Source organism: Limulus polyphemus, unplaced genomic scaffold, assembly GCF_000517525.1.
Source record: "Limulus polyphemus unplaced genomic scaffold, Limulus_polyphemus-2.1.2 Scaffold2970, whole genome shotgun sequence".
Taxonomy (NCBI): Eukaryota; Metazoa; Arthropoda; class Merostomata; order Xiphosura; family Limulidae; genus Limulus; species Limulus polyphemus.
This window is the reverse complement of record NW_013668580.1, coordinates 126080-150712: the sequence shown is the minus strand read 5'-3', so window position 1 is coordinate 150712 and position 24633 is coordinate 126080. Positions and strand designations below refer to the sequence as shown.

Below are 24633 nucleotides of genomic sequence, written 5' to 3'. Positions count from 1 at the left end.
AAGAATCATGATTCTGATGAACTGCATATGGGTTTTAATGGAGAAACATAAGAATCATGATTCTGATGAGCTGCATGGGTTTTAATGGAGAAACATAAGAATCACGAGTAGGATTCTGATGAGCTGCATATGGGTTTTAATGGAGAAACATAAGAATCATGATTCTGATGAGCTGCATGGGTTTTAATGGAGAAACATGTGAATCAGGAGTAGGATTCTGATGAGCTGCATATGGGTTTTAATGGAGAAACATAAGAATCATGATTCTGATGAGCTGCATGGGTTTTAATGGAGAAACATGTGAATCAGGAGTAGGATTCTGATGAGCTGCATATGGGTTTTAATGGAGAAACACAAGACTCTTGATTCTGATGAGCTGCATGGGTTTTAATGGAGAAACATGAGTAGGATTCTGATGAGTTGCATATGGGTTTTAATGGAGAAACATAAGAATCATGATTCTGATGAGCTGCATGGGTTTTAATGGAGAAACATAAGAAACATAAGTAGGATTCTGATGAGTTGCATGGGTTTTAATGGAGAAACATGTGAATCAGGAGTAGGATTCTGATGAGTTGCATATGGGTGCAGATTAGATGAGAACAATTCCTCAGCTTACATATCCACCAAGAAGAAACTAGATTTCATCTGTACAAAGACATTTTCTTACCACACTTCACTGACCTTCAACATGGCCAAAATGTGATGTTCAAAGTCACGTCACAAGGACAAACGACCACCTTTAATGGCATGCAAGGTGTCTAAAGTGATAAACTTTGAGCTATAGTATTTTGTTATTACTTTCCATGCTGTAGTTTGTGATACGTCAAGTTATTAAATAGAATCTCTTTCCTCTGGTACCATTTCAAAAGATGAACACTGAGAACCATCTTTTCACAGACTAAGGCATCATGAACTGACAAAGAAGTTTTTTAACATCCTCAGGGCACTGACGTTTTCTTTGTATTTACCTCCTGATAAAAGCAAAACTGTCATTATTTTATTTTATTCAAGTCACTAATCTCACTATGCGAAAGTGTTAGTGTGAAAGTAAAGTAACTTACACGTGGTTCTGAAACACAGTACCTAGTCCAAGGATAAAACTTGTGATTCTTAATGAGACTCTGGTGAAAGTTAGTTCTCCTAGGCCAAGTAGTATTTAAGATACGAACATTTTAAATATGAGGTTTTCTTCATAGTCACCCTGTACATGTGATATTAAAGTTAAGGACATTATAGAAGTATATATATCAAAAAGAAGGATGTTAGTAAGACTGTCTTTATGTTAAATCAGCATTCTGTAATTCAAAAGAAATAAATACTGAGGGAAAACTAGTTTTTATAAAGAAAAATTACGTAGTACCAACATTATTAAACTAAGAAAGCCATTACTCTGTAAGAGATAAATAAATAACCCTGATTATATGGTTATTGTGACTCAATCAGTTAAATATAATTTCAAGATTCTAATACTCAAAAGGTTCCTAGTGCATGTGAAACTTGTAAGTTCGACATAAATATTCACAGCAGGTCTCGCCCCAGCCTGCTGCTGCTGTCAACCATTATTTTAAATTACAGGCTGAAACTTATTTAATACAGGTTATTTGCTGCAAAATCTCACTTGGTTATATATTTCAAACGTAGTTCTTTTTCACCTTCTACCTAATAATTGATGATCATCTTTTTTTACATTGTAACTGAGCTCTCATATATGATATCCCTGAAGCAGCCGCTGAATTTTATATTTTAAAAATGAAGAACAAAAAGTTCTATTTCTGTAAATATTAATTTTATTTTACAGGCTGAGGAATTAAAAAAACAAGCTGTTACAGCCTATCACAGGCTCTTTGAGCAATTACATAGCTTTTAAAGATTATGCTTCTGAAAAATAGGTTTTAAAGGTTTGCCTGGAAACCTGTTAGAGTTAAATGAAGGATTTGGAAATAGTTTCATAATGGTGAAGATTTTTTGACAGATTACTGTGTGTGTGTACCTTTCTAAAACAGCAACTGTGCTGTTCACTGCCAAGACCAGAGGAAGTGGCACTCCTGCCATACGAACGCCATGCATACATCCAATGAAGCCCATTTTTACATCACCAGCTCTCATGGTTTGTACTTCACCTCCAAAGAAAACGTCATTTCTTTCCAAGTTCAAGAGTTCATTGACACCAGGAGAATGCCCTGATACTCTAAACTGACCATCAACAACTACTTCTGCTGAGTTATTGTGCCGATCTAGCTTTACTTCGTGCCATGATCCATCATTTACTTTTATGTCCTTTACCTGAATCAATCCTTCACCACTACCAAAGTCAAATCGATATTGGATGAAACCATTTACTACCTGGAAGTGAACAATAAAGAAAATCAGGTAGAAAATTCTCAAATCTTTTAAATATCTAATTTATTTGACACAACGATTTGTTTGTTACTTCTCAACTACGATGAAAGTACTTGAATTAATAATAGATTTACTTCAGATACGAGAGAAAGATATAATAGTATCAATATAAAACCGTACATTAATGAAGTTTAACTTAGGTTCAAATATTTCTTAATTCCCACAGTTAACTGCATTACATCTGAACATAAGAGAAATAAAAGAAAAGCTAAAATACAGGGTTAAAAAAAAGTTAAATCCTACAACATGAGTTCACTAACTAATGACACAGTGCAGTATTTCTATTTTTCTTCTCTCTCTCTCATTTTTTTATGTTAAGCTGCATTCAGCTTTTTCATTATAATACTTTTTTTAAAAAACTGTAATCAACACTTCATGACCAACAGTAAAAGTTAAATTAGGATATTAAAAAAACGACAATAAATTCAAGGTTAACGAAAGTACGTGGATTGATAAAAAGTGGTGTAGTAATTAAAGTTTTATGAATGTGAGGTTTCAATACCATTAATCAAATTCCATTCAGTGTTTAATCTAATAGTCCACTTAATAAACTAAAAACAGACTTTTATCTAGGGAAACACTTTCTAAAATTAGTTGTTGAAACTTCTGTGCAACGACTAGCGGATAATGTCTGCACAGGATTTTAGTACTCAAGAACAGTTATTAATTTTCTTTCATAATTCAAGAATACAGAGAAGCCCATACAAGTAAGAATTACACCACGGCAATTTTAACACCAATGGGTATGTAGTTTTAATCATGTCATATCCACTATCCTATAACTGATATAGATTACTTTGCATTTCTGGCTTTATATGTGGATTAACTAAATCTCCTAAGCCAAGCAAAGCTCATGAAATGTAATGGGGATTATGGCCGAAAAGACTGCTAATAGTCTTAGGTTTTTAATTGTTTTATGTGTTGATTTGGAACAAGTATTTCTGCTCAGTTGGTAATAAAAAAATTGTTTTTATTCGTGTGTAAGCTAATTTTCAATTATTTGAATGTTGAACCGCACAGATTACTTTCGATCAGAACTTCGTAATTACTGACCTAACTAAGCTGTTATTTCTTGATGTCGAACAGTTTAAGTTTTGGTTTGTAACATTTATTATATACACCAGAAAATCTATTAAAGAATCAAATTGTTTCAATAAGTATATTACCTCTAAGATACTATAATCTCCTATTCCACCGGCATACATTAGGTTCCCAGTTTCAAATCTTGTCTTTATTCTTAAAACAACCTTTAGGTGTCGATTGATGGAAATATTTAGTACGTAATGGGCATAACTCTTTCCACTGAAGAAAATTGGAGGATGTTCTGCAGAAGAGACATTTTAATGGAGACTATCTACATAAATAAAATACATTATAAGTAGCGAAAAACAAACTATGTGTCTTTAGCTATAAAAAAGGCTACTTATATTTCTGATATATATTATACTTTAGGAGCTTAGTTGAATATTCCAACTGTAACAGTGCAATTTTGGATGAATCATAGACAATCTTTACAAGAAACATGCCCCCAGTAACACGGCAGTAAATCTACAGACTTATAATGCTAGAAAATGGGTTTTGATGCCTGTGGTGGGCAAAGTACAGACAGCCCATTGTGTAGCTTTGTGCTTAACTACAAAATAAAAATTATATAAGAAACACTGTGTTAAAATATGAAATCTAAACAGAAACAACACCTGCATTTCTTAGAACTACAATGAAGTATATGAGAAAAGCCAAATCATCACAGAATGAGTTTACTTGGATAAAATAACTGTGTTTTTATAAAAGCAGCTAAACCATTAGGATTTTTAAACAAAACTATTTTTTCACACTTTTCATGTGTTTAAGTCTCCATTAGTGACTGGTAGAAAATAATAGTTTGTAAATTAGACACTCTGCAGCATAAACATATATGATAAAGATTACAACCTACAGCAAACAAAACAAGACAACATTAGAACTTACAGCAAACAAAATAAGACAATATTAGAACTTACAGCAAACAAAACAAGACAAAATTAGAACTTACAGCAAACAAAACAAGACAAAATTAGAACTTACAGCAAACAAAACAAGACAAAATGTTTGTTCCTATAATTCAAGTTACCAAAATGTAGTTAGCAATAAATGAAATTCAGCTATAATTAAAGTTACAAGTGCTCCGATTTTACTGACTGACCAAAAGGCAACAGATCACCAAAATAAACATGTAAAGCTAATCAGAGAACTAAGTGTTAGATCCCTGATGAAAATTTGCAAATTCTATAGAAAGTTGATCCTTAACCTTGGAATCCTTAACCTTGAGTGAGATATTTGGAAGTTATTAAGGGGTGGTTCACAATTTTTGAGAATTCAAAATAGATGCTGAGGGGTAAAAGCTCCTTTAGGTTTTCAAAAATGGTGGAGGGACGTCATTTGCTAACAATAACTTTAAAAAAATTTACCAGCAGTAGTTTAAGCAAGTTATGTGGACTTAAACAAAACTCTACTTAGAATGACTAATGATATCATTTTAATAAAAAAATTTCACCATTTGATTGTATACACTTTCCGATAAGTAAAGTAAAGGTGAGCCCATAAACAAAAGTACATCTTGTTTCATGAAAAATGGATAAATATTGTGAAAAGTCCTTAAACAGAAATACATTCCAACCCCAACCAGCAGTGAATTGGGTCTACATCTTGGTTTCAGGTCAAATTGTCAAGTCATTGAAGATTAACAGCCTACTACTAACCTTCGAAACAAGCAGGGCCTACGCAAGGATCTGCTTTTTCTTGATCACAAAAAATTCCTGTTTTCCCTTCTGGACACCGACAAGTGTAACCCAGAAATGATCCATGTGGTACACATATACGATGCTGGGAACATGGCTTACGAGCACATTCATTCACTTTATGTTCGCAAGTTTCTCCTAGTTAATTAATAAAACCAAATAACAGAATTATACAAATCATTTATTCTACAACATCAGTTCTCAAGAAATATAAAACCACTCATCTAAATCTTAATAGGATATTTAGAATACATTAGATTTGTATTTCTATTCTGTTGATTCTAATTCATACTACTGTCACCCATAACAGAGAAAATTTACTATAAGAACCTAAACCTGACCACTAGACATCATACGTAACACGATAGTCAATTTTTTAAGTGTTTGGATTAAACATACATACATTTTCAGCAAGGAAACCTCATTAACTGGCTTGGAATGGTCATAAAATTGTACTTTTGCAAGTTCACTTAACTAGAAATGACAAAATCTAAAAGTTGAAAGTAATTATATGTAAGACACACAAACAGGTTATAAAGAAAACATTAAGAACACACACACACACACGAAGATAGTAGAGCAACTAAACACGATACAGAAATCATATAAAAAGATTATTCTTATATTCTGTTTAATAAATATTCTTATTCAAATTTAACATCTTTAAGATATCGCCATATATTTTAAATGTTTCGTTTTTCTACTTAAGTAAAAAAATAAGTATTGTTAACTTTAAAACCATTAAGCTATGCATCATACTTAAGAGACATAACGAACACGACACTTAAAATATGTTAGAACTTCCATGGAAAAACAATTTTTTTTTATTCCACCGTAAAAAAGAATTCACAAATTTTAATATTAAAAACTAGAACGTAAAATAACTCCACTGTAATGTGATGCTCGTTTTTCATTGAGTGAGCAGCATTTCTTAAAACTTTGCAAAATTACCTTAGTAACAGCCAATTGTGACACAGGTTTGTATTACCAGTATAGAAGCTTGCTGAAATATTTTTAATACAAAGATTTGTCACAATATTACTCACTTGAAAGAATCCCTTTTGCAGAGGCATGATGAAATTACTAAGATACGAATGTGTAAAAGAATAATTTTCCTGACGTATATATTTGAAACGTACCTCCATAACCCGGCTCACAATCACATTCCAGTTTCCTATGATGCCGAGGGAACACGTAGCTGAAATAACCTGTCATGATGGCATGGATTTTGTCTAAAATGACTCTATCAACACATTTCCCATTAACACAGTGATTTTTCATGCACCTGTGTTCAGTAACCTGAATAATTAATAATGTTAATTAATTAATTCTGATCTTATTTACAGAAACAACATAATTTTTCACAAAGCTTACAACTCTATTTATGTCTTAAAAAAGTTTAATATCACACGGTAATCTCTAAACTTTTTGCTTACAAAAAAAACACTGTTTTCTAATGAAAACTCCAATCCTATTCTACGGATTGTTAAAAACTGCACAATTGGTCAATGCTGATTTTGAAATATTTATCATCAGTAGCACACACAATTCAATATAGACTAAATCTGGGTTGTACTAATACAAACCATAGCTTGGCTGTGCTAATACAGCATTACTAACTAAACCTGTACTGTGTTAGCACAACAATATAGACTAAATCTGGGTTGTACTAATACAAACCATAGCTTGGCTGTGCTAATACAGCATTACTAACTAAACCTGTACTGTGTTAATGCAACAATATTGACTAAATCTGGGTTGTACTAATACAAACCATAGCTTGGCTGTGCTAATACCTGTGCTGTGTTAACACAACAATATAGATTACTTCTGGGTTATGCTAACATATCAATACAAATATAAGTTGGGGCATGCTAACATCTAAATACAAACTCAAGCTAGGTTATGCTAATCCATCAATACAAACTCAAGCTGGGCTGTGCTAACACGCTTGTACAGTATGTTGCTACCAATGTTATGATTAGTTCCAACCAATAAACATTTGCTGAATGGTTGGTACACCATAGAAGGTCTGAGAAAATATCCCCCATCCAACTTATTGTTCATTACGAAACAAAAACTACCATTTCTAAAGTGTGCAATAGGAAACTTGGAACCACACACATTAACGTGGGCCTTACGTAAAGACTTTGTGTTGGGGTTGCAAAGTTTTAATCAAACCTATTCTACATACACACGCTAAATAAATATTAAATAAAGTAGACACAGTGGAAGCAATCTAATGTATTCTAATCTTTGATACATTCTCTTCAGTATAGTGAACAAACTAGCAAAACGTACGTTCACACAAGAGTATTCTCAAAGTACAAAAAACTTTTTTTTCATCCTCTATTAGCCAAAAACAAAAAAAAAGGCCATTTGAAAAAGCCCTTAATTTTCTTTGCTGTAATGTTAAGTTCATCTCAGCAATTTTATTATTCAACTAAAAATCATTAACATGAAAAGTAAACAAGTAAAAGAAATTTGAAAGAAATGACACAATAAAGTATATGAAAGTCCAGAACAAAAATCAAATGACTTTGTTTCCTCTTTTCTTTACCTTTACAATGTCAAGTCCAGTAGCTGATTCAAGTGTGGTTTTCTCTTTTATCAGTTTTTTCAAAACCTTCCTTGGTGCATAGAATCCCTTTATATCTCTCTTTACTGCAAATAAGACATCCAGATCCTGTCTTATGCTTCGGTGACTTTTGACCGACTTATTTAGAGAAGGCTGCAGGCTGATGATGTCCACATCCTGGATTCTGGCATCTAAAATATTTTTTACAACCCTCAGAAACTTTTCTTTGTAATAGGAGAGGAAGTTTTGAGGTGTGACATTACCCAGACTTATGGTTACACTGTTCTTCACTGCTTCTTCAGTCACTACAGAAACATTGACCAGAACAGTCCCATATGTAGTAAACTTTCCATCACTGACACTTACATTAATGCTATAATTTCCTGCATCCAATCCTTCATAGGCAACTAACACACCATCTCCTCGATCAATCTTAAACAAATGTTTATGATGTGACACAATATCATACGTCGGTTCATCATAAGGATCGCTATCTGTGGTACGGATCCGTCCAATCGGACCTCCTGGGAATTTATCTAAGTAAGAAGTCACAGCAACCTCCAAAGAACTCACCACAGGAGGAAACTGGCTTTCTTCAACAACATGAATTACAACCTGCGTGTCACTGCTCAATGATGGTATACCATTATCTGAAACCCTAATCTTGAGAATGTATTTTTTCTTGTACTTATGATCAAACAATGTGGTTGTACGTAAAGAAGCATCTTTCTTGTTCTGGACTAAGCGGAAGGACTTGTCCTCATTTCCAGAGATGATGTGGAATGTAAAAGGAGTTGTATTTGGAGGGGAATCCGAGTCAGTGACTGAAAATGTATGTAGAGTAAAACCTCGCTCCTTTCCTTCCTAAAGTAATACGTCAAACATTCAATTTTAAAAGAAATATATAAATATTGAAGTTCTTTAAAATATAAATAAATCTAAACAGTTGAGACAACCTTTCAAAAATTTATACTTCACTAAATTTACAAAACAAGCCACATCCTCACGTGTAACCAATTAATCTTGTTTGCTTGTTTTTAAATTTCACACAAAGCTACTCAAGGGCTACCTGTATTAGCCCTTCGTAATTTTGGATCGAACTACTTATACCACTCACCAAGAAGAGTAATTGTTGAGCATTTCTGTAATGCTAAGAGCCGCTAAACAATAACATACCATACGGTAAATCTAAATTTTTATTCTTTAAGTTACGTCACATTTTGAAATGTGAATGATAGTGTGATTAATTGCTAACAGTTTAGTATAGAATATCCTGCTTGTCAAATAAAATTTAGCATCAACATTATTCATGCCTGTTCTCCCATCATTTCAAAAGTAAATGTTGAGCTTTGCCTGCATGTGCAGCTTTTCAAACAGGAGACAGAAGAACGCTTGGACAGACACCATGGTTCAAAATATATATATTAGTCTTGTATTTTTAATGTCTTTAGTTTCATGTTAGGTTTTATTTTTAATGTATTTAGTTTCATGTTAGGTTTGTGCTTTCAGTTTCTGTATGGTATGTAATATACTTATATTTATCCATATTTAAGTGTATGTTAAATTTTTATTTTTCCATGTCCGTCTTGGATATTCCAGAAGTAAGATATGAAGGTATTTATATATTTCTGTAGATTTCTTCTTATGACTTGCAAGTTCAGTGTAAAGACAGTGGCACTCCTTCTTTATCTGCAGTTGGCATTGTTAACATTGAAGTATCTGACATCAATGATAATCCACCTGTTTTTTCACAGGAAGATTATTCAGCCATCGTCCAGGTAAGTTTATTTATCTTCTTTATAACATACCATAAAGAAATTGAAAGCACAAACCTAACATGAAACTAAAGACATTAAAAATACAAGACTAACATAACATACCATAAAGAAACTGAAAGCACAAACCTAACATGAAACTAAAGACATTAAAAATAAAACCTAACATGAAACTAAAGAAACTGAAAGTACAAACCTAACATGAAACTAAAGACATTAAAAATAAAACCTAACATGAAACTAAAGTCACTGAAAGTACAAACCTAACATGAAACTAAAAACACCGAAAGTACAAACCTAATATGAAACTGAAGACATTAAAAATACAAGTCTAACATGAAACTAAAAACATTGGAAATTATGAGCACAGAATAAACACATGGGCATTCGAATAATAAAAACATACATTAATAATTAAAAAAAAGTGTTATTTTATACACCGTAAGAGGTTAGAGTCAAAAACTTAAGTAAATATGCTATAACATTCAGGCCTATTATGTTGAGACAGACAATTAAGAACATACAACATCAGAGAAACACTTAGCAGACAAGTAGCCAAGTATGCTGACATAAAAACCTTCCTTCAAGTTTATTACACTATAACTGAGATTATTACGTATTTTTACCCAAAATATCATGTGAGTTTAGTTAACATGATGTATAACAAACCTCAATCCTCTTTACTGAGGTTTTGTTTTATGAAGATTATAACACAAGTAATGTTTTTATTTTATATAAATAAACCTTACTGATTCTCTATCCAAAGGTGAAGACAAAGTAATAATGCCATTTTCCTCTCCTATTTCAAACTGACTCTGCTTGTCACCATCAGTAATGGAGAAAGACAGCTTTGAATTTGGGGGGCTATCAAGATCACTAGCTTTCACCTGGAGACAACAAACAAATGTTTCAATTAAGTTACCATGGTAAACAAACAAACAAACATCCTCAGAAACTATGGTAAACAAACATACACTTCAGAAACAATGGTAAACAAACAAACAAACATTTATAGAAACTATAGTAAACAAACAAACATCTTTAGAAACTATGGTAAACAAACATACATCCTTAGAAACTATGGTAAACAAACAAAGATCTTTAGAAACTATGGTAAACAAACAAAGATCTTTAGAAACTATGGTAAACAAACAAAGATCTTTAGAAACAATGGTAAACAAACAAACATCTTCAGAAACTATGGTAAACAAACAAAGATCTTTAGAAACAATGGTAAACAAACAAACAAACATCTTTAGAAACTATGGTAAACAAACATACACTTCAGAAACTATGGTAAACAAACATTTATAGAAACTATAGTAAACAAACAAACATTTATAGAAACTATAGTAAACAAACAAACATTTATAGAAACTATGGTAAACAAACAAAGATCTTTAGAAACTATGGTAAACAAACAAACATCTTTAGAAACTATGGTAAACAAACATACATCTTTAGAAACTATGGTAAACAAACATACATCTTTAGAAACTATGGTAAACAAACATACATCTTTAGAAACTATGGTAAACAAACAAAACATCTTTGCTTTAATTATACACTGAATTTTACTTGTTTTATAATTAATTATTCACTTATTTTTAGTAAAAACATATACATTTCTGTTACCAGTGCAAATATTTCTTTATTTTATGTTTAGAAACTAGTGTTTTCTATTTTGAAACAATAATAACTAATGATTATATTGAATGTCCATGATAATGGCAGACTATATATAGTTAAATAAATTAAATGAGTTTCAGTGGCTCCATCTGACGATAGGAAAGTCAATTACTAGTTATCACCAAGAACTTCCACAGTAATATGACAGCAATAATTGTGATGAAAATAAGCAACCTACATAAATCGGAATTAAATGTTAACCTAGTAATTAGTGAAGCCAATGTAACATGCTGGTCTAACTATGAGTATTAGCAAATAGCAATAGTTACCAAATGTGCCAAATAGGCTTAGCAGGAGTTAAGTCAATCTTCCATTTGCAAATACACAGTAATATATTTGTGGATCTTTTTAAGTCTTTCAGTGTTTGAAATCAAAGTTTTAGTTGTGGTGCACTGGCACCGTGCTTCGGACTTAAAGTCAGCTGATTTGCACGTTTGAGACTGATGTGCATCATGATGTTGTGTTCACTTCACTCTAATTATTTCAGTCTACCCAGCTATATGATGGAAACCAGATACTTACTTTGATTGGCTGGCATCCTATCCAGGTGTAATGTCTCACCATTCTCATTCATTTGTACTGGTGAAGCCAAAGTTTACACCGAATTCTATGTACCATGTTGACTTTATATTTTCTGTTTGTTTTTTTTATTTGAGCTGTGTTCACCATGTGGATTGAGCTTAAAATTGAACTTTATATAAGCTCGTTTTATTTGGATTATTTCCTACCTTATTTAAAGCCTTACGTGAAACATGCACATTTCCTCATTGTTGTGGCAACTAGAATTCAATACATATCAGTTTTACTAACTTGAACAATTTAAGAACTTTTTCAATGCTCCCCTTTCTCCATGTAGCCAAAGTTTCCCTACATAATGTTCAGTGGCTCAAAAAAAAACACACACACACATGAAACTAGGAGGAAGCATCTGAAGACAATTCCCATAATGCCTCAAATGAACAATAGCTTCCTCAGCTCTTTTCAGGATAATGAAGATTTTAGTTTCACAATTATTTTTATTTGTAAGTTTTATAATTTTATGCTCCATTATCCAAAAACTGTAAAAACTTGTAAAGATTAAATAAAGATTCTTTGAAACAGGGTAGTAATTCATCTAAAACTGGGAGCGTATTATCTGACCTTCATTTTATTGGTTAGATAGAAAAATAGGTTTCATAACTATCAAACAAACCTGTATGACTTCAGACCCAGGAGATGCATCCTCTGGAATGATAACCTTGTATGATAACTGGTTGAAAACAGGAGGATTGTCGTTAACATCTATTACGGTTATATTAACCAAGGCATAATTAGTAAGAGGCGGAGTTCCTCCATCTTTGGCTCCTATCTTTAGGACGTACTGTTTAACATCTTCATAATCCAAACTTTTTACAATAGAGAGGACACCTAGAAGAACACACATTTAAAAGTGCCAAGAATTCGTAACAAAGTACGATTACTAAACCCAATGTAACGAGAGATATATTAAGTGTCTATTGTAGATGTTGCCAACACGTACACAAAAAAAATTAGATGGAACTATAAATTCTACTTCTAATTCCTAAAACATCTGAAATGGTAATGTCTAGACATATTAGTAGTTTTTTTTTTATTATTCCTGTAAACTCCCAGTGGAGCATAGGGCCGCGACAACAACTCGCCAACAGAAGTTGTTGTTGCAGTTACTTGTAGCAGGTTGATTTTTACGGGGTGGAGTTGCTAGCCCCACGCCCAACCCTCCTCCTTTCTCATCCTGGCATATTAGTATTACTTATGCTTAAATATTTTCAACCTTAAACTCCAGATCAGCCATTTCAGAAAGAAAAATATTTTATATTCATCAGTGTGAAACTTGACAGTTTATAGGCTTTCTTTATAGATCTGAAAAGTTGTGAGATGTTACAAATTTCAATCATGCTACGGTTATGTCACAACTGACTTCTCAAACGAGGCATCACCTACCACATGATGTTACTACATCGTTTAAAATAACTAAGATTCCACACCACCCATGCTCTTCTTGTTCTTTACCTCTTCACATAGTGGTTCTCTCTCTCTTACTGTATTTATGAAATTAGTCATATCTAAGCCTAAAATGCTAAGAAAAATTCAACCATAACTGAGATGTGGTCTGATCCTAAAAGTAAAGATCTATATATATATATATATCCAACATACGCCTCACATTCAATCTATAACAGGAGAGTCTGTATATTTACAACGTGGTATAAACAGTTTTCGACGTGAAAATGGATTATTATCGCAGAAATAAAAAAAAAATCAGTAGAGACAGAAGATAGCATATTCAATCTTGATCCTCACCTGACTTTGGATGAATGATAAAGGCACCAAACTCATTCCCACTGATAAGAGAATAGGTTATCTCTGCATTTACTCCTGCGTCTTTGCTTGCCGCACGGACGTGGATAAGTTCTGTTCCAACTTCGTCACTCTCAAAAACTTTGGCATGGTAAAACCTACTAAGAAATTCTGGTGGATTATCATTGATGTCCTGTACTGCAATGTAGACATTAGCAATGGAGGACAGTGAAGGAGTACCGTGGTCCCTTGCCTGAACTATCAAGTTATAGTCCGATACTTGTTCACGATCTAAGGATCTCTGGAGTCGAACAATACCAGTCTTATTGTCAATGATGAAGTTCCCGTTAGCAGAATCGATAAAGGAGTAACTGATTTTACGGCCGGCTCCTGTAAAGATTGCATATTCTACAGGAAAGCTTTTATGACTGGAAATACTAACAAGTGCAAACACTTGAACAACAAGTACCTAATTCAGGTTTATCTTTCATTTACAGATAATCAAAAGTTATTGCTAATTTATGTATCAAAATTCTCTTCCTACATATTTGTATCAGTGCTTCCACATTGATTGTACTATTATTACAAATATTAAGAATTTTCCTATCTATCAATAACTCGTCTTATTTCGGGAATTGTTTATCTGCAACAAGGAATTACTAATGACTCTATACAACATTCAATACACCTACCCAAATCTGTATCTGTGGCATGGAGTTATTAACGACTCTATACAACATTCAATACACCTACCCAAGTCTGTATCTGTGTCATGGAGTTACTAACGACTCTATACAACATTCAATACACCTACCCAAGTCTGTGTCATGGAGTTATTAACGACTCTATACAACATTCAATACACCTACCCAAGTCTGTAACTGTGTCATGGAGTTACTAACGACCCTATACAACATTCAATACACCTACCCAAGTCTGTATCTGTGGCATGGAGTTACTAACGACTCTATACAACATTCAATACACCTACCCAAGTCTGTATCTGTGGCATGGAGTTACTAACGACCCTATACAACATTCAATACACCTACCCAAGTCTGTATCTGTGTCATGGAGTTACTAACGACTCTATACAACATTCAATACACCTACCCAAGTCTGTATCTGTGGCATGGAGTTATTAACGACTCTATACAACATTCAATACACCTACCCAAGTCTGTATCTGTGGCATGGACTTTAGCGACCAATGTTCCAACTTTAGAATCCTCTGGGATAGTTGCAGTATAAACACTAGTCGTAAATGCTGGAACATTATCATTGACATCACTAAGTAGTATTTCAACTTTAGTAGTGCATTCCCATTTTTCTACATTCTTATCTTGAACGTAAGCTATAAGATTATAACGGGACTGCCGTTCCCGGTCTAGTGGTTTTCCAGTCTTCAAAATTCCTTGAGATAATAAAAAAAAAAGGATTTTAAATTCACTAAGTTATTATACTTTATTTCTGTTTATAAACAGAAACAGAAACACAACAGAAACCCTTACTCTCTGTATAATAACTATGGTGGCATTGTTTCAGTAAAATCTGGTGGGGGTGGTAGTATTGAACCCTACTTTCTACAAAATACATGAACTTTTGATGATTTAGCATATTTCAGAGTTCATACATCAAATGTAATAACTATATATGAAGAACAAAAAAACATGGAAATTTCGACTTTGTACTTTTTTTGTATATCAATGTTAGTCATTTCCTGTAAACACAGACCATTAAACAGATGTTTAACATTTCCCAAAATAAAAGTTGCTCGCACTGGTTAACTATACGAATTAAATATATAATGCTAAGACTATAATGTGTGTTTTAATTTTACGCCACTTTTGAAGAAGAAATGAATTTAGTTTGTACAACTAAATCAGATTTTGATATTAATTAAATCTTAGAAAGAACTATGTTATTTAAAATTCACATTAGTTATTTTTTTTAATCGATTGTACATATTAAGATATTTGTTTATTTTGTTCCCAAAGTTTCTCCATATTTACACGGCAGAATCAAGTAAGATACAAGTGCTGGGGCCAACAGAAGCCCCCCAATGGCACAGTGGTATGTCTGCGGACTTGCAGCGCTAGAAACCGGGTTTTGATACTCGCGGTGGGCAGAGCACAGATGGCCCTTCGTGTAGCTTTGCGCTTAACTTCAAACAAACAATCTAAAAGAAATTAATTATATTTTTTTAGACTAGTTTCTGTTAGCATCTGTTTTTGTATCTCACATGATGATGCCAGGTAAACCTGGTGAAATTTCGTGAACAAAATAATCAAAACGTTTTGTAAGTAAAAACCGATAAAATACACCTTTGACATTCTTTTCTATTTATCATTTTAAGGTAATTACTCTGGGGTATATCTGCTCGCTGGGAAATACCATGCACACATCTTGAACCCCCAGACCATTTGTTCCATAGCCCAACATGATAACCGTTAGGTTACACCCAGTCTACAAAAAAGTATATAATGTGTGTTGTGTTTTAATCTAATATGTGCAGATAATTCTATTTTTCACTTAAATGAAGTTTGTTAGACAAAATCTAACCTGAATTTGGGTTGATGTAGAAATCTTCAGCACCTTCTCCAGTCAGGATAAAATACAATTGAGAGTTCTTTCCCTCATCCTTATCTGTTGCTTCCACGGAGAGAATAAAAGTTTCAGGTTTGATACTCTCCGATACTAACTCAGTGTATTTGTACTTTAAAGAAATAAACAAACCAAAAACGAAATCAGTTCCACAAAAACTCAGAGATACAGTTGGTTATTTCTTAACTACTTCTCACTAGTAATATTGTTTTAATATTTAAAATCTTTAGAGTGAAAAATATCCTTGACATCAATCTTTATTCTAGGTTAAAACTTTCACAAAAGAAGTAAAAGACTTGAGACATACGATCTTGAATCCTTGTATTATTAATTAAGTCAAGGGGTACTACATTCTTTAATGTTGTAAGCAAAATTTGGCAGTAGCATGGGACGAAACTCAGAACCTTATTTTTATGTATAAAATCAGAATCGCTGAAAGATGGACATGCATTAGTATAATTGAAAATAACCACCAAATCTAGAAACCATAACAACAACAACTAGAAATCATGCTATCCAAAGTTTAACACTTTTGTGAAGGATCGACCTCTGAGTAAAGAGTTCATCGATTAAAAGCACTAAAACTTCGGGCATTCACAATTAAGTATAATCCTATTTGCTTCCTTATCAGGAATTGGTTAAAAACAGACAATTATGAGGACATTCTGATTGTCCACCATTTTCAAACATTCACCATAATGAACATAACTCTGACACCTCTAGTGTAAGTAAAATTCAACCTGACTGAAAAGATGTTTTTTAAAGTAATTATATCCAAAACATTTTTAACCTACTACTGAAAGATTTTAACATCTCCACAAAGTATTTCTTTCAATTATGCAAAAGTACAAACACTATAGCATCAAAATAATAAATACGTGATTCATGTATCGAAATAATAAATACGTGATTCATGTATCGAAATAATAAATACGTGATTCATGTATCGAAATAATAAATACGTGATTCATGTATCGAAATAATAAATACGTGATTCATGTATCGAAATAATAAATACGTGATTCATGTATCGAAATAATAAATACACGATTCATGTATCGAAATAATAAATACACGATTCATGTATCGAAATAATAAATACACGATTCATGTATCGAAATAATAAATACACGATTCATGTATCGAAATAATAAATACGTGATTCATGTATCGAGATAATAAATACGTGATTCATGTATCGAAATAATAAATACACGATTCATGTATCGAAATAATAAATACACGATTCATGTATCGAAATAATAAATACGTGATTCATGTATCGAAATAATAAATACGTGATTCATATATCGAAATAATAAATACGTGACTCATGTATCGAAATAATAAATACGTGATTCACGTATCGAAGTAATAAATATGATTTATACTCTGGAGTGGAGCCTGCTGAGGAAGACACAACTCTGCAATGTTATTAATTACATGTAATTGTCCAAAATACTGAGAAATCAAACCAGGGGTTTGAGCATTGGAAGTCCATAAACTTACAGCTGACTCACTGGAAAGTATTAAGAAATACTTTGTAAAAATGTTACTGCTTAAGAATACTAAATAAGTGCTCTTTCCACGGGTAAAATATTTTTGATCAAAATATAGTAGTTTCTCTCTAATAGTGGTTTTTACACAAACTTTAATAGAAATGTAGCCTCATGAAGTGAATCAAGTTATCTTGACAAACAAACAAAGAAATCTAATCAGATCTCCTCAAGACACTAAAAATTATAACTCCAACTTAGACCTACACTAAAAATTACAAGTCCAACTTACAACTAGACTTAAAATTACAAGTCCAACTTAGACCTACACTAAAAATTACAACTCCAACTTAGACCTACACTAAAAATTACAAGTCCAACTTAGACCTACACTAAAAATTACAAGTCCAACTTACAACTAGACTTAAAATTACAAGTCCAACTTAGACCTACACTAAAAATTACAAGTCCAACTTACAACTAGACTTAAAATTACAAGTCCAACTTACAACTAGACTTAAAATTACAAGTCCAACTAACAACTAGACTTAAAATTATAAGTCCAACTTAGACCTACAATGAAATTAGAAGCTGAACAACATCTAGACGATGAAAATTATAAGTTTAATATGCACAAAAAGACATAGAAGATATTTATTACTACTACTCACCATGTGGCAAATGGGAGGATTATCATTAACATCTACAACATCAACATGTACTGTAGTTGTGGATATGAATCTTCCATCAGAAACAGTAACTGTAAGACTATAATCAGATGTTAGTTCTCTATCCAAGGGTTTGTTTATGTAGATCTCGCCTCTGTTGGTGATTTGAAACTGATTTTTTGGATTACCACTGGTAATAAAGAACTGGATAGAATCATTAAAATTACTATCTAAATCTTCAATTTCCAACAGAATTAAAATGGTTCCTTCCAATGCATTTTCAGATACGGAACTTTCATAGTAGTCACGCCTAAAAACTGGTGGATTGTCATTGTAATCTTTCACTTCTATAAACACTAGTGTTTGTGACGAAAGTTGTGGTGAACCACTGTCGTGCACAATTACAGAGAAGTTGTACCATGTCACTGTTTCATAATCTAGAAGTGTCTTTGTGGTAATCCAACCCTCTGTAGGATTCAGGTCAAAGACTTTTCTTACATTCTCAGTGTCTGGACCAAACAAAAAAACAAGTTTGGCATTGTTTGAAGTATCCACATCATAAGCTACTAACTGTGCTACAGTATAGCCTTCTTCTACATTCTCTGCAACCGTGACTCGGTAAAGGCTGGACTCAAACGCTGGAGCATTATCATTTACATCCATCAAAATGATGCTAACATCAGTGTAAGATGTCAAATGGGGCTGAGAGCTTGCTGCCACCCTTACGGTTAAATTGTAAGCATATCTTTCTTCTCTGTCTAGTTCTCCAACCTGCAAGATGTGACCTTCACTGTCAATACTGAAGTTTGATGAGTAGAGCTGAACAACCGATTCTTGATCTATAGGGGCAAAAGAATAAGTAACCTCTTCAGGATAAGTAACACTCAGAGTTGCAATTATTTGGCCAATTTTGGAGTTTTCGTTGATGAAGAATTCGTAACTTAGTTTCTCAAACTGTGGAGATTTTTGGCTTGGGTCTATAATGTGAACACTGACTGGGGCCTTACTCTGTCGAGCAGGAGACCCCCTGTCTTTGGCTTGAACAAAAAACTGGAATATGGTGTTTTCTGTAATGATAACAGTAAGATTAAGGCACAACTTATCTCAATTTCATAAACGATTTTTTCTTATAACCAACTAATGTTACAAATAGTTTGATAAATCATTTTTTGCACGTGAAAGTCAGAAAACGTTTTTTGAAGATCATGGTTAGCAAATGGATCTGTTGGTAAAATTAATTTGAAATGGACAACTTTCTGAAAGGTTTCTTTGTTGAAACTAGGTCTTGAAGAATATTAATTAAAGTGTACTGAAATAACGTCTCCAACAAAGAAACCTTTCAGCATACTATCCACTACAAATCTAGTTTACTGTCAAAAAAAGTTTCTTTTTCTCAATGTGACTTTTGTTTGAGCATGTTCCAGTCCACAGACATACCACTGTACCACTAGGGGAACATTTAATAGTGAGAAGAGAAAATTAGCTTAATGCTATTGAAATAGAAGTAAAGAGAGAGAGAGATGTAGAGACCATAAAATATACCAACCTTGTGCTTTAGAAAAATGGTCTTTAACATAAATTTCTCCTTGGTCAGGAGTAATATTAAATATTTTCTTGATCTTAGAATCGGTCTTTTCATAAATACTGTACTCCAAAGAAGCAGCTTCACCAAAGTCTAAGTCAAATGCACGTACCTACATGTAAGAAATTGGAGCATAAAAATTCAACAAAATAATCTGACCTGACAGAACACTTTACATTCCTTAGTTAACCCTAAAAATTCAACAAAATATTCTGCCCTGACGGAACACTTTACATTCCTTAGCTAACCCTAAAAATTCAACAAAATATTCTGACCTGACAGAACACATTATGTTCCTTAGTTAACCCTAAAAATTCAACAAAATAATCAGACCTGAGAGAATACTTTATGTTCCTTAGTTAACCCTGAAAATTCAACAAAATAATCTGACCTGAGAGAACACTTTATGTTCCTTAGTTAACCCTGAAAATTCAACAAAATAAACTGACCTGACAGAACATTCCTTAATTAACCTTAAAATTACCTGTGGGGTTCAGATCCACATTAGCTTTTTAAACACACTTTTTTTAAACTTCTTATGCAGGGCTGACATGAGGGGGGGGGGCAGCTTCTCTAGGGCTGGGGGTCTGTTTCTGGCAGTGGGATATTTGAAAGCTCACTAGAAATGCATACTACTTAATGAGCTAAAATGGCTACTGCTTTTTCATGGACTCGTGAAGAAATTTGTAACCTAAATTAACAAAATCTTCATTTTGAAAATAACAAGACAACCAGTGCACACACACACTTGACAAGTGGACAATCCCACTAGCTCGAGAAATTACACATGTCTATTTTGTCTGAGATAGTAAAGTTAAATTTATGATTAAAGGAAGTTGTTGTTAAACAAAATTGTAAATGCAAACACAAACAATCAGACATTAGCGAAATACTAAACTTGTGTTTTTAAAAGCCAGAAATGTTTAAAATCCTAAAAATATCACCATCTGAAAATAACAGACAAAACATCTAGTGTTTGAAAACTCTGTATATAAGTATTTTTACATCGATCATTTTTCTACAAAATTAATTATTTTTTTTTGTTTCTCGGATTTCACACAAAGTTATGCAAGGTCTATCCACACAAGTAATCATCTAATCTTGAAATGACAGACTAATGAGAAGGCAGCTACTCAAAACCACCCACCACTTACTCTACTCAGACCAACTAGGGGATGACAGCACTGGTGCATTGGGAAAATTTAATTTCAATTTATGAACAAAAACATCCACTAGGTAGTGTTCTTTAGCTTTAGTCTTTGTTTTTTTTTTTTGGAAAAGTATACTGTTTTAAAATGGAGACCTAAGCCTACTAACAATAGGTTTACAACACTGTTATTACGTATTGCTATTAACTTCTGATAAACAGTAACTAACCAGTGCAAACTGTAGCTACAAAAACATTAGAAGTGGCTTATACACATAAAATAATTTTTTCTACATACCTTCAAAATGGTAGTGCCAGCTTTTGTGTTTGAATTTACGCTGACTTGATATTCTGCAACTAAAAACTGAGGGTCGTTGTCATTGCTATCTGTAATGCTAAGCCTAACAATGCTGTAGCTTGACTGTCCACCACCATCAGTGGCCACAATGGGAATTTTGTATAGGTGCTTTTTCTCTCTGTCGAAAGAGATTCTAGCATGAATCTCTCCTATTGTAGGGAACACAAGGATCAATTACTCGTCATGATACGATAGAATAAAATGCGACGGTAGTATCTACCAAATAAACTGTCTCTAAGTCTTCAACGTATGATATTGAGAAGTTGCTGTGATACATGGCACACCAATTTCAACAACTAAGGCAAAAGAATACTTTAATACTGACAGATAATTAAACAGCCATAAATTTATAACCCAGCCTACATTTTTAATCTCACCAACTTATCATAATAATTATTGCTATTTACAGATTTCAAATGTCTCAGAGGCACAAGAAGGTATTCCATTTCTGAACTTTTCTCAACTTATCAACAGTAATTTATAACAAGATATTCTGTCTCTGGACTATTCTTGATATATATCAACAGTAATCCATCATCACAAGATACTCTGTCTCTAGACTATTCTTGTAATATCAACAGTAATGAATCAGAAGATACTCTGTCTCTGGACTATTCCTGATATATCAACAGTAATCCATCACAAGATACTCTGTTTCTGGACTATTCCTGATATATCAACAGTAATTCATCACAAGATACCCCATCTCTGTTGCTAACTATTATCTATTCCTATACTATTAATTCTTATTTAATGAATTATAACTTTAATAAATATGTTGATACGCTATATGTATATATATATTGCACATGTGGGCCTGTTCTCAGCCTTTGCCTAGGAATTAGTTATCTTAATCAGTTCTACCACTTAGTACTTTTAGTGCTAAGTTATCTTAATAATTTAATACAAATTCTGAAGTTAAATTACCTGAGCTGGAGTTGATCCTGAAGAAACTTGAGCACTCTTCACTCTCTATCCCGTATCTGACTATTCCATAAGTCTCCCGATCCTTGTCACTAGCAGCCACACTTGCTACCTTAGTGCCTTGTGGTAAGTTTTCCAGCACAGCAAATTCATACACCGTTCGACTAAAAATAGGCGTGTGCCTATTGGCACTCTGTATGTATATTGCAGCTCTGGTGTAGCTGGAGTAGACTCCATCAGTCACCGAGATGTTTAACAAAACAACAGACTGTGTCAAAAACTGATGGGCATTATACAGTGAGATCACACCTGAGTAGAGAGAACATTACTATTAGTCACAAAAATATTTAACAAAAAAATAAGATTTTTCAAATGATAAAAACATTTCTACTGTAGGCAAACTATGTCAAACAGTAAATACAACTACAATAAAAATGAAACATCTACAGTATGAAGTAGAATCAAAAATACATTCTGAATATTAAAGGCAGCATTTATTATACTTGAAATATTACATGAACACAAGATGAACACAAAACACCTTTAGCAGCAAGACCACCATGAACAGATTTAAACTACATATAGACAACCATGAACAGATCTAAACTACATATAGACAACCATGAATAGATCTAAAATACATATATACAACTGTGAACAGATTTAAACTACATATAGACAACCATGAACAGATCTAAACTACATATAGACAACCATGAATAGATCTAAACTACATATGGACAACCATTAATAGATCTAAAATACATATATACAACTGTGAACAGATTTAAACTACATATAGACAACCATGAACAGATTTAAACTACATATAGACAACCATGAACAGATCTAAACTACATATAGACAACCATGAATAGATCTAAACTACATATAGACAACCATGAATAGATCTAAAATACATATAGACAACCATGAACATGATTATCAACAGAATAAAAAAAATGTAACTCCTTCTGCAACAGAATCTAATTACTTGATGAAGAATCAGAAAATAGGATTCTGTACTTACATCATATTGAAATACAGTGTAATAAATACATACATCATATTGAAATATGGCACCTAGTATTTTCTCCCATTTTATTTGTGCATAGGGCTGTGCTAAATAGAACTCAAATCTAGAACCGTCTGGAACTTTTTACACTCTTTGAATCCTAAATCAGACTTTTTTTTCTATGATTTTAATGGCAGATTCCACACTTCTACATGTTTATTCGGAAATGAAGCACTGTGGTTACACAACACATTATTAATTTCACCCCATTTTGTGTTTCTTCTTTCTTTCAATTCAACCAATTGGTGTGCCTGCTTAGACTCAGACGGGACCAAAGGCAGTTAGTTCAGGCAATACTATTAAGTGGTTGTTGATATCAAGTGATCATTAATATGTACTTGTTGCTGTGAAAGTAAATAAATATACATTTCCTAGTACAAATAATAGTGAAGTTAGGTTAGGCGCACCTGGCTCTTGAGATTTTCTGGGCTGGCTCCTAGATCTGATAACATTTGTCGAGGCCTACGTTAGACACTCTGAACAATGTGTTGCCACTGTGACAGTGAGGAAACTAAACGATAATAATTTTGAATAATTCTCTGTTACTACAGAAGGTAGGGGAACATAACACACCTACTTACCACAATAAACTAAGTTATATGTGTACACTAAATGCAACATGCATACAGTTTGGTAAACTTCCATTAATAAATGTGAGAAGAAATAACTACCACATGAGTGAATCCTGATAAAAAAATTCTCAGAATGTGAGCCAATTACATCTACTGGATCATATACATTTTGTAAGAATGACAATTTGTATTTAATTTGAATGTATTTTTGTCTTTGTCTTTACAGCTTTAGTCAAGATCATTTGATTTTTCTGTTCTAACACCTGTCTTTTTGAGTCTAGACTCAGTGTTTTTTTTAGCCTCATTATTGCATAATATGAAACATAATTGACATTGAATAACTAGCTTCTACAATTACCAGCTGAACTGAGACTAGCTCACCACAGCTCTTAGCTGTTTTTAAAGTGTAGAGGTCAGTTTGGTGACATATACAACGTTTTACATGTTTTTAAAGTGTGGAGGTCAGTTTCATGTAGTACACAAAAATTCTACATTTTAAAGTATGGAGGTCAGTTTCATGTGGTACACAAAAATTCTACATTTTAAAGTGTGGAGGTCAGTTTCATGTGGTACACAAAAATTTTACATTTTAAAGTGTGGAGGTCAGTTTCATGTGGTACACAAAAATTCTACATTTTAAAGTGTGGAGGTCAGTTTCATGTGGTA

At 32.9% G+C, this 24633-nt stretch overlaps 1 pseudogene; it reads right to left on the bottom strand.

Annotated features, from left to right (window-relative positions):
* Positions 1 to 24633, bottom strand: part of LOC106468338 — a 97065-nt pseudogene that overhangs the window by 6622 nt on the left and 65810 nt on the right.